We start from the raw sequence: 13,267 nt of genomic DNA on the forward strand, positions 1-13,267 counted from the left end.
TAGCATCTTATTTGTTCTTCACCCTATAGTTAAATAACCTTACACTTTTTCTTTAATTGAAAAATTACAATATATGCCCATGCTTTGGCTTTTTTTTTTTTGGAGAAACCATGCTTTGGCATATTGGTCTATCTAAACATTGATGACAGCTTTTATTTTAGGAACATACACAGTGGTGCCATTTTCCTTGGGGAATTCTGCAGCCGTTATTATTATACGCAATAAGTAACTCTCACTCCCAGATCTTATAATAATTAATAGGTAACACATTAAATACATAAGTCTATATGTTTATTTGATTGGTAATTCTTATTTAATTGGGATCCCCTGCTTCATAGGATGATGCAATACACATGAAAATGAAAACTGGTTGTTGTTCATATACAATTTGATTTAGAATGGATTTTCAATGATGTAGTAAATCTATATGAACAAGCCCAAGGGAGAGGCTTTGTGAGCGTTACAATTTTCATTAGATACCAATTGAGTAAATAAACACTCTCTCTTTTGGTCATTGTTCAATTAAAGAAAAATTGTTTCTTTGGATGCTAAGGAATCATAAACTTTTTTATCTACACGTTGATGCTTTAGAAATTTCATGGTTGAAGACTTACTTTTCACGAATCTTTTTTTTTTTTTTTTTATAGCATTCTTTGAACTTATTATTTACATTTTACTTTTCCATGAAATCTAATTGAATTTTTAGGTAATGCCATGATTTCTATGAATTCTCTAATTTTTTTTTTCTTTCTATTTGTCTAGGAGTTGGGAGGTCTACCCTAGAAACTATTTGCCCGAAATTCATAAGTCAGTTTGATTTGCACCAAGGCATTGGTATTTGTTTCTATCACCATTTTAGGAGGAATATGAGATTAGGAAGGGGATTAGGGGATAAAAGAAGGGCAAGGGAAGTTTAGAAAATTGCATAAATATGAAATATGTGGTTACAGGCTTACTACTTTCGATGAAATCTATTACCTTTCTCTCTTTCTCTTTAATATGCCCCATCCTCTTAATGTAAGTTCATATAATGTATCAAATGCATAACGTCATATCCAGGGGCTAACTATGTGTAAGGTTGGGGGGCTATGCCCCCCCCCCCCCCCCCCCCCCAAATTTGAAATTTTATAAAATATATAATATTTTTAATGTACTCACAATTTAGTCTATAAAAATAAGACCCCCCCCCCCAAAATATTTGATTTAGTCCAATGATGCTCTTAAAAAAAATAATTGGTCTAATAGTTATAGAGATATAGCATTATTTTTCGCAATTCTATTTTTTATTGTAAAATATGCTCTTATATTTGTTAAATATTTGATAAAATTTGGCACCAAACATATTTAGATCTATATCTTTTTCAACTCGTTATGTGGCAACTAACAAGTCATTGACTCGTTAAAAAAATATTGTCACTAAAACTACACATGAAATGTCTATTTAATTGTTACATAATGAGTTAGAGCAAGATAACTTTAAATATGTTTAGAGCTTAACTTCTTCCTCCAAGCTTTGAATCATTCATGTTTTTGAAAATTTTATTAGTTCAATTGAAATTTTTTACTTACTTTAGTATAAAATTGATAATTTGTATTAAAAATGAAACTTTTTAAGAATTTCACTATAAAAATGGTAAAAATGAATTTTATTTTATGAAAAAATCGCCATCAAATATAATTTTGATTGAAAATACTAAGTTTTTTTTTTTTTTTTTTTTTTTTGTGTGTGGTATATATATAACTTATCAAATAAAAAAGTGTTGTATATAATAAAAAAAACGTGTGTATATATATGTGTGTGGAGTTGTCTTGATAAATATATTAGTATTGCAACTTGGCCCCCCAAAATAAAAATTCTTGGCTCCGCCCCTGGACTCATATCCAAATGAATGGATTTAGAAATGCTTTATGGTGGCTTCATCTTTGTCTTCTCAAAAAAAAAAAAAATTCTATTTTGTTTTTGTTTATTTTTCGTGTGAGGACTATATTGTGAAATTTCATAAATTTTTCTTGTTTAGGAAAATAATGTGAAAAAAAAAAAAACTAAAAATAAATCACAATTACAATGGGAAGATATATTGCATAGAATATATTTTCCCTTTTTTATAATCAAAATGGGGAGTGTATTTGGATTTTTTTTTTTTTTTTGGGGGTAATGGACATTCACACAACAATTTTTGGTAATGGATATTCCCACAACAATTTTAAGTATTGTGTCTCATGATTTTAAACCATGGCAAATTTTTCATCAACATTCTCACCTTTTTTTTTTTTACTCTATTATTTAACCATTAGACCATAGACCTTTTTTTTTTTTTTGTTTTTTTGTTTTTTTTTTTGTTTTTTAAGGTTTATAATTTCAATTATCACTAGCTTCTGAGAACGCACTCATGCGCATGCTTAGGGTTTCATTTTTTTTGAGTAAATTTTAATAATTTACATATATTATAATTTGAAATTATTATATTTTTCAATAAAAAAAACTTATAAATATAATAAATATTATGTGTTTGGAAGTGAAATAAAATTTTCATTACAACCTTAAATTTTTATTATAATTTAAAAATATGGTATCTCAAATTATAATCAACGTAAATTGTTTCTCAAAAAAAAAAAAAAATCAACGTAAATTACCTTTACAACAAAATTTAAAGAGCCTAAAACCCCAAAATTATAATCAACCGACCCGCTATATACAATCTTCGTTCCTTCATCTTTCGCGATTCACAACTTTTCACAATGATAAAACCCATAAATACGACAAAAATTTATCCAGATCTAGGGAGATTTTTATTGATCTACAGACATCTCCATAGGTCTGAGTAGATATGGTGAGACCTAGCTTTTATTTGATGGGCAATCCGTCCTGTGGACATAATAGAGACTACAGGGTAATTGACGAAGTCAAGAGCTGCTGTGGTACACAAATATCAACAAAACTAAAAATTATGAGAAATGATATATTTATAATATTTATAATATTTTTACAATAAATCTTAATTGGTAGATTGTTATTGATTATTATTATTATGATAAAAAAATAATCTTAGTGTTAGTTTTAAATTTAAACCAATAACAATAATCATCTATAATTTATTATAATAATTATAAAATTGTTATAGATATAATATTCTCCAAAATTAAATATAACAAAGACTTTAGTTTTAACGGTGCTGTTCAGCACCCATTAAAATTGATTTTTTTATTAATAAATTATTGTTGCTTTTCGGGAGTAGAAAAAAACTTGGCAAAGCAGCAGTTAAAGTGTCGGTGGAGCATTAAAAATTGCACATTTGCAAACATGACCGAAATACCTTTTAAGTTCTTCCCTCTCCCTTTCCTTTACCAACATTCTCAACTCTGTTTTGTAGTCTCTTTTTTTCCTGATCTACAAAACATCCACTAAAATGCCCCAAATCTCCAAACTGAGGAAAAAAAAAAAAGTGAAGATAGATATAGGGGTAGATGTATGCGTGTGGAGGAGAAAAAACAAGAGGAAAAAAAAAAAAACATTTGGATGAAAAAAAAAACTAAAGAAAGAAAGGAAAAATAATATAAAGAATAAGAAATCAAAATTGAGAAATGTTACTTCCATATTTTCACAAGAGAAATGATATGTCCACAACATTTTTACAACAAATTTTAAGTGGCAGGTTGTTACTAGTTATTATTGTTGGGGCAAAAAAGTAATCTTAGTGTTAGGTTCAAATTTGAACCAATAATAACTAATCACCTATGATCTGTTATGAAAATGTTGCAGACGTAGTACCTCTCTTTTCATAATACTTTCACAATAAATTTAAGTGACAATTGTTATTAGTTGATATTAGTGAATAAAGAAATAATTTAAGTGATGGGTTTAAATTAGAACTAATAACAACTTACCATATAAGATTTTGTTGTGAAAGTATTGCAAAAAAATGTTATAGACGTTATGAATGAATAAAGAAATATTAAAAAAAAGAATAAAGAAATAATATTTTAATAGAATAGAGAAAAAAATAGAGAGTCTGTTGAAAAGTGTATTTGAAAAAGTGAGTAAGTAAACGAAAATAGTCACTGTTTATTCTCCAAACAATACAAAAATCTAGAGAGACTGCTGGAGATGCTCTTAGGGGAGAATCGCCACTCAATGCAATCTTGATCGGATTGGAAGACTTGCGCCCACAATCAATCAAACCACTGCTCATATCAGATGAATTCTGGTTTGGATGGTATTGGATCAAGCAGGTTTATCGATTTTGGTCGGATATATATATATATATATATGTATATGCTGGACAACCCTACTTCTATACTATCAACCTTGATAAAAAGGAAAAGATACTATAGTAAACATTATTTATAGAAACAATTGTCTATTATATTCAATCAATTTACTTTTTTTTTTTTTTTTTTCCAGTTTATTAATTTCTCCATTCTCTTATTTGTATTTACACGAAGACAAAAATAATTTCCTCAATTTTCTTACTTTTTTTTTTTTTCATAATTATTTTTTTTTTTTTTTTTTAAAAAGGTCATACCCAACCTATCAAGATCTAGGTAAGGGTCAAAGAATTTGCCATCTTTTCAGCATAACCCATTTTTAACCTAAACATGAATGGTCCAAACCTGAATTCATCTTGCTTGATTCTTTTGTCAGGAATAAGCCTTGTATTAATGTAAATTAAGACAAAAATGAGAGCATATATGAAATTGGGGAATATTGCGAGGGAGATAAGAGAAATGAATCAACAAACTTTGCTTAGTTACTGTAGTAGTTAGTTTATGGATAATTGTTAAGATAATAATGTGTTTCCATATCCTAATTTTGTTATTATTGTTGGTATTTATAACATATCACTAATAGGATTTTGGTCCAATCTAAAATTGATTGGAGTCAATTTCATGTTAAAGGCCATTTTTGTTTTGACCAAGGGATGCACGTTTCACAGTACACTTTAAAAAAAAAAAAATTAAATGAACGTGAGTAATTTTATATTTTCTTTTGTAAATTTTATATTTTATTAAAAAAGTGATTTATAGATTGTTAGTGTAAGGACCTAATTTGTGGCTCAGTCTAGGATGAATGGACTTAGGTTCAAACGGCTTAAAACAATGAATTTGTAGAGAGTGGGTCAAAGAACTAGGCCCTAGCGAATTGGACAACGGCTAATATGGAATTGGATGGCAATCATGCACAAATAAGGAATATTGACATGAATGAAGTTCTTGTCCGATGAGGCAAGTGTTTCTATAAATCCACTCCACAGCGTCCCCCTTTTTCTTTCATTGTTACCCTCTAGTTTTATACTCTCATCCCCCTTGTTTCATCCTTCCACGTCTAGATTTAGATTGATAGTATTGATACTTGTCCCATCAGCTCCTCCCTAAAGTCTTTGGGAGTAGCTGTAAGTCTATAAAGCATTGCTTAGTCAGCTGTAGAGCATTTAATGCTATGTTACCAGCTTTTTCTTAGATATTTCATAACTCTCCTTTGTCGTTTTCCTTCTTGCTACTTATCCTCTATGGTAGAATGGTCCGGAGTATTGCTCTTGATGGCAAACAATACCTTTTGACCATGGCCTCGCCTAGCCGAGGAGGAATTCTTCCTCGGGGCACCCTTTTGGGTGGGTTTAATAGGATTTTTCTCTTCACTTACTAACGCAGATCCTTATGAAAGTGTTTTACTCGTTCTCGGATTGTTTGCATCCTCGGGTTGGGCCATTAGCCCAATATATACGTAGATATGGGCTCCTGGGCCTTTCTCCCTACAGTTAGATATAATTTTTTTTTAATAGTAATTGGGGGCTTATTAGCCTATATAGTTACAATTGTCTTATATATCTTTGAAGGGGCCAAACTTTTGGGGTCCATGGTCCCTCGTTTTCATGTGTTGATGTTTTGGATGAATGTGGGCTGATGGACTTGGGTTTTGTGGGAAGTAGATATACATGGATTAAGAAGTGTGCAAGTGATGTTTATGAGTGGGAAAGGTTAGATAGAGGGGTGGCAACCACAAATTGGCTAGATATGTACCCGGCTGCGCAAGTTAAGGTGTTGGAGTGTGGTTCATTAGATCACAAACCACTTCTCATCCATCCGAATGGGGTACCTGCAAAATTAAATAGGCCATGGCGATTTGATCAAGTTTGGCTTGAGGATGATGGGTGTCATGATACGGTGGTAGCGGTATGGAGTAAGGGTGAAGGGGATTTGCCGATGGGTAAGGTGGTAAAGAAGGTAGAGAGGTGCCAAGAAAAATTAAAAAAGTGGAGTAGATGTTGTTTTAGCAATATCACTTGGGAAATAGCAAAAAAAAGAAGAAGCAGATGATGCAAGTAGAGAGAGCTATGATAAATGAAGGTGATGGGACTGCCTTGGTTCAATTGAGAAAGAATTAGCAGGACTATTGGTAAAGGAAGAAAAATTATGGCAACAACGCTCTAAAACGCATTGGATGAAATAGGGAGATAAAAACTCGAAGTATTTCCATCATAGAGCTTCCTAAAGGTATAGGAGGAATCGGATTTTGGGTTTGAAAAATTCGAGGGGTGTCATGTGTATGGGTGATGATAATGTGGCGGGCTTTTTGGAAGATTTTTACAAGGAGCTTTTTAAAACCTCAAATCTGTGCAACATGGAGGAGGTATTGCAGCACACGAGGGTGGTAGTAATGGAGGAGATGAATAGGGAGTTGGTGGGAGAGTTTACATGTGCTGAGGTTGATTTGGCCCTAAATCAAATGGCACCATTGAAAGCGCGAGGACCGGATGGGATGCCTCCACTCTTTTATCAGAAATACTGGTAAAGCATTGGAGATGAAGTATCTGAGGCTGTATTGGATTGTCTTAATGCCGGAAAAATACCATCAAGTTTGAACCACACATTCCTTACTCTTATTCCAAAAGTGAAGAGTCCTAAAAAAGTTTCTAATTTTAGACCTATAGCTCTTTGTAATATTTTGTATAAATTAATATCCTAAGTGCTAGCAAATAGGTTAAAAAAATCTTGACATTCATTATTTCTGAGTCTCAAAGTGCCTTTCAGGCAGATAAAGCTATCTCAAATATTATATTAGTGGCTTTCGAAACTTTACATCACATGCAAACCAAGAAATCTGGAAAACATGGTTTTATGGCAATGAAATTGGATATGAGTAAAGCCTACGATATGGTTAAGTGGAATTTTTTGATAAAAATTATGGAAAGGATGGGGTTTCATCAAAAATGGGTTGGTTGGATTTGAAAATGTGTGAGTACTGTTTCTTTTTCTATCATGGTGAATGGGGAGCCTAGGGGGCATATTGTTCCATCTAGGGGTTTGAGACAAGAGGACCCTTTATCACCATATCTTTTCTTGTTATGTTCTGAGGGGCTTAATGGGTTAATAAATAATGTGGTGCACGAAGGAAAAACTTAGGGTTACTCTCTATGTAGGACTGGTTCAAAGATATCTCACTTGTTTTTTGTAGATGACAACTTGCTATTTTGTAGAGCGAGTTTGGGGGATGTCATAACCATCCAAAACATTTTGGAGGTGTATAAAACTGCATCTGGGCAATAAATAAACAAGGAGAAAACTACTCTCTTCTTTGGCAAGTCAGTTAGTGAGGAAGTGAAAAATTCCGTGAAAGAAACACCTTTGGGTACCAGAGATAAAATAGTATGAAAAATATTTGGGCTTATCGACAATTGTTGGAAAAAATAGAAGTGCAAGTTTGAATTATATAAAAGATCGGGTGTGGAGTAAATTGCAAGAGTGGAAGGAAAAGCTCTTATCTCATTTGCAATGGGATGTTTCAAGCTTCCGGTGGGGTTATATAGGGATATTGAGATGCTTATCCGGAAATTTTGGTGGGGACAGCAGGGAGATAAAAGGAAAATTCACTGGAAAAATTGGGAAACACTTTGTAAACCAAAGAAAGAAGGAGGGTTGGGTTTTAAGGAGTTGGCAAAGTTCAATAATGCTATGTTGGCAAAACAGGTATGGAGACTTATCCATGATAAAAACTCCTTATTTTTGTCGTGTGTTTAAGTCAAAATACTTCCCAAATGGCACCATTTTTTATGCAAAACAGTCCTTGGGATCATTTGCTTGGAAAAGCATCTTGAAGTCTAGAAGAGTAATTTTCATAGGTGCAAAGTGGAGAGTGGGGGATGGTGTGTCTATAAGTGTATTCAAAGATAATTGGCTTCCTGATGCCTCGGGTAGGAGAGTGATAGCTTCGGTCCTAAGTGTGGATTTAAATATGAAAGTGGCTGACTTGATTGATGCTAGAGTGGGAGGGTGGAATAATCAAGTAATTGAGTCATGCCTGTTGCCTTTTGATGCTTCACGGATTAAGGCAGTGCCTTTGTCTAATTCACCATAAGTTGATGTTATGTACTGGGGTTTTTAAAGGAATGGCATTTACTCAATGAAGTCTGGGTATCGTGCACTATGTGATGAAGCAAGGAGAAAAGAAGCTTCAAGTTCAAATGCGGGGCTAGTTGCTGGGTTTTGGACAAAAATTTGGAAGCTGGGGGTGCCGGGGAAAGTTAAGCATTTCCTTTGGAGGGCTTGTACAAATAGTTTGCCAACTAAACTTAATTTGGTGAAGCGGAAAATTATGAATAAGGCGGTTTATCATCTATGTGGCCAAACTGATAAGGATACGCTCCATGCATTGTGGGGATGTGAGACTGTCAAGCAGGTATGGGACCGTGACTTCAACTGGGTGAACCAATTTGAGGTGGCTCAAGGATCATTTCTGGACTTGGTGGCGAAGGTCCTGACAAAACTGAGAATGCGAGAAGTGTTTGCAGCAACAACTTGGTTTGTATGGACACACAAAAACAAGTCGAGATTGAATGAAAAAACTTTGCCACTCAGTGGCATTAGAGATCCAGTAAGTAATTTTCTGCACTTGTATCATCCATGCCGTGAACCACCTGCTAGAATCAAGATGGTGAGGCAATGCAGAAGGAAACCTCCAAACCCAGGTGAGTACAAAGTTAACTTCGATGGCGCCATGTTCAATGAAAGTGATGAAGCGGGAGTGGGTGTGGTGGTACGTGATTCAAGAGGTTTAGTGGTGGTGGCAATGTTAGAAAAAATCATCAAACCACATTCTGTGGAGTGTTTGGAGTTGCTGGCAGCAAGGCGTGCCGTGATCTTTGCAGAAGAAATTGGGTTACAACAGTCCCACATTGAAGGTGATTCTGAAATAGTCATTAAAGGGCTGCTGGAAGGTGGTATGCATTTCTCATCTCTTGGGCACTTGTTTAGAGACATTTTATTTCATGTAAGTGGAAACCTCCAAACCCAGGTGAGTACAAAGTTAACTTCGATGGCGCCATGTTCAATGAAAGTGATGAAGCGGGAGTGGGTGTGGTGGTACGTGATTCAAGAGGTTTAGTGGTGGTGGCAATGTTAGAAAAAATCATCAAACCACATTCTGTGGAGTGTTTGGAGTTGCTGGCAGCAAGGCGTGCCGTGATCTTTGCAGAAGAAATTGGGTTACAACAGTCCCACATTGAAGGTGATTCTGAAATAGTCATTAAAGGGCTGCTGGAAGGTGGTATGCATTTCTCATCTCTTGGGCACTTGTTTAGAGACATTTTATTTCATGTAAGTTCCATGCGGAGTTTTTCTTTCACTCATGTTGTAAGGCAAAGTAATGCGGTAGCAAATGCTTTAGCCCAAAGAGCAAGGTTATCTTTTTCTGCTTGGATGAAGTTTGTTTCGTCAGACATTGACGGTTTTGTAAGTGCTGACATCCATATTATGGACAATTAATAATATTAGTACGCTGTCTTTTCTCTAAAAAAAAAAATTCATTCAATTCCTTTCCCTTACTTAAAAATATTCTATTCCTTTCCCTTGCTTAAAATCATTCCATTTTATTTCCTTATGAACTTCCAAACGAAACCTAAGTGACATGTTGTTATTGACTATTATTGCTGGATAAAAAAGTAATTTAAGTGGTGAGTTCGGATTAGAATCAATAACAACTTATCACTTAAGATTTGTTCTGAAAATATTGTAAAAATATTGTGGACTTATCGATTTATAATAGCTTCAACATTTTTCAGTTTTTTTTTTTTTTTTTTTTGAGTTGGACATTTTTCAATTTTTTTAGTAAACATATTTCAAACTTAAAAAGTGTCAGAACCACACGGTTCTACAAATACCAAAATCCAAAATTTGTTTTTCATGGCCAAACAAACAAAAAGAGCTACCATGTGGCAAGTAAAGAAGAGCCAGCCATAAAGGCCCTTCTCATTTGCTCATTTCGCTGTGGCATAAAGCATCATTCTCTCCGCTTGACTTCTGATTTGATATCATGCCTGACGCCACAAACTAACTGTTCCGACCCACCGCAAACTTTTCCTAGTTATATATACTCCAAGTTTAAAGCTCTTTTACTCAGTGAGTCTGCGAGTGTTTTTCAAAGAGGTCTTTTACATTTGAGAGAAATGGCATTGCCAATCCAAAGCCAAGGAGATCGTTTCCTTCAGTCCCGTCTGTGAGCAAAGTTAAGGTAGCTTATACGCATCCGATATGCTTCGGGTTCCCCTTGACCAATGTCAAGCGGAACCGATGCAGATCGAATACGTCTCGGCTACCTCCGTTCTATCTTTCCTCCTCATCATCTTCTTCTTCTTCAATTTCACCATTTTGTGTTATTTTAATGCTGAAAGATTTTTTTTTTTTAATAAAAAAAAAGTACTTTATATTGTGATTATATTCTTTTGCGTGTATATATAGTCCTTTTATCGTTCAGCCAAAAAAGTCCTTTTATCAGACACATGCACACTAGGTAATTAAGAATCTTAGAAGTTTCAAATTTAAGATTTATTTGATCTTAGAAACTAATAACGTTGCCCATGGAATTACATATAACTATTCTTTTTTTAAGGGGAATAAGAGAATTAAATCTTAAATACCTCTGTCCTGAACTTATTTTATTAACCAATTGAGCATTAGCAAATAGACTAACTATTGTTTTGCCTAGTTTTTTTTTGAGATAGAGAAAAATGGGGGTCTTTATGATCATTTTGCATCCCGGGCAGGGAGCCAGTTGAATGCTATTTTGTCTTGCCTAGTTGAATGCTATTTTGTCATGTTGACTCGTGACTCTCGTTTGTATAATAATAGCAAAATGGAACCTAAGGGAATCTTGACTAGGTTTAAAAAAAAAGCAAATTTACCTCCTCCGTATGAACCTCCCCTTAGTTCTTACATGAAAACAACATAACTGGCGTGGAGTTCTCAAGAAAAAAATGGAATATTCTTGATGAGTAAAATGAATATATTCACTCGTCTATTCAATAATAGAAAAATGGGATCTTGATTTTTTTTTTAAGTAGTGTTTATTATATGCAAATTGTTTTAGATAGTTTTACAACAAAAATCATAACTTCAAATCACAATTTTAGTTATTTTTGAAATATATGTAAAACTGTATAAAATAGTTTGTATGCAATAAATTTATTTTATTTTTTTTTAAAATTTCATTACGTACGTTGGTCAACCACGTGGCCTATGCTATTCACTTCCTCAACATAGGACTTGACTTATGCAAACTATAGAATAAGAAGCTTCCTAACATAAAAATTACATAATTAGCCTGAGTTTTTTGGGAGATTTTGTTTTTTAATAGTTCAATAGTTATAATGAGAGAAGAGGGATTGGACCTTGAACATTTTTGTTAGAAACACCAAAATGTACCTATTGAGTTACAAGATCTTATCAATTCCAATCAATTTTAAAATAGCAAAGTAAGGCATAATATTAATAGATAAATTTTGAACATATATTATCTTTTGATTCATTATCAATGATTCAAAAGATAATAAAAATGTTAAAATCTTATCTAAAAGGTACCGACTGAAGTTTTGCCATATGATGCTCTATTTGACAATAAATTTTTTCACATAAATTTTTTACTCAAGTCCCACATCAAAGATAAGGAATAATTAACATTAACAAAAGATAACGTCTAATAACTATACAGTTCCAATCTCATATATATAGATTAATAAAGGAAACCTACTAATAGTCAGAAACTAATTTTAGAATAAAGAAAAATGATAAAATATGAATTAAAAAGATTAAGTTTCAAAGCATTGGGCAATATTGTGGGGAAACATCATAAATGCTATATAACAAAATGGGTATTATATATGAGTATAAATTATTTTCAAATGAAATGACTAAGTAAAATGGGTATTATATATATATGAATCTTAAATAAATAAAAATTATTTTCAAATGAAAGTACCAAGTACCCGCTGCATTGCATAGAACATTATCTGTACTCAAAGCTTAACTGGCTTTACAAACCAATCCTAGGCCAAGTGTATTTCAGAGTGTTCTTTAGATTTGAGAGAAATGGCATTTACAATCCAAGCCAAGGAGATCCTTTCGTTCAGTCCTGTCTGTAGGAAAGTTAAGGTAGCTGAAACGTATCCGATTTGCTAACTTCCTTCTCTTCTTCAATTTCGCCATTCAACCTAAATCCTCGCTAGAGGACATGGAATCGATAGCCTTTTTTCCATTCTCTCTCTTTTTATTTTTATTTTTTTTTTATTTATATATATTCTATTCTATTTTATTTTTCTATGTATATTACGACAAAGGTTTTGGACTTTTGATTTTGAATAATCAATGAGATGAGTTTTAGCATTTTACTCAAAATGTTGTAAATTTTCTTGGCAGTGATTTTGAATTTTGAAGGTTTGTATTGTTTTTCCTTCTCATGCGTGTGAATGGATTTAAATACATATACATGTAGTAGAGATATGGATTAGTTAATCTCATACTAGAACCTGTACCGGTTTGATTAGTGGAATGATATATTTCGGTACCAGCCAATACCGGTATACCATTTCGAATTTACCGTTATTTTTTATATTTATAATATATATATATATATGTGTGTGTGTGTGTGTGTGTGTGTGTGTATTATAATAAATATAAAAGTTTACCATAAAATATTACCTCAATCCAGAACAAATTATTTATGGTTTTAAACTTTAGCATCAATTAAAAGAAAAGAAAAACATATTATAAAAAGCTTAATTGTTCATTGCATACTAAGAAAACAAATAATACTAATAAGTTAATGCAAATAAATTATCATTCTGTTCTTACAAAAATTCAAAAATTACAAAACTAAAAAAAAAAAAAAAGCTTTTTTTTTTTTTTTTTTTTTTTTTTTTTTTCCAGCCGGTACATGCCAGGAATGCTTTAAATCAGCCGATATGACTGATTTTTAAACCGGTACGAAAATTTGGCGTTT

This window comes from Quercus suber, unplaced genomic scaffold, assembly GCF_002906115.3.
Source record: "Quercus suber isolate HL8 unplaced genomic scaffold, Cork oak 2.0 scaffold_421, whole genome shotgun sequence".
Classification (NCBI taxonomy): domain Eukaryota; kingdom Viridiplantae; phylum Streptophyta; class Magnoliopsida; order Fagales; family Fagaceae; genus Quercus; species Quercus suber.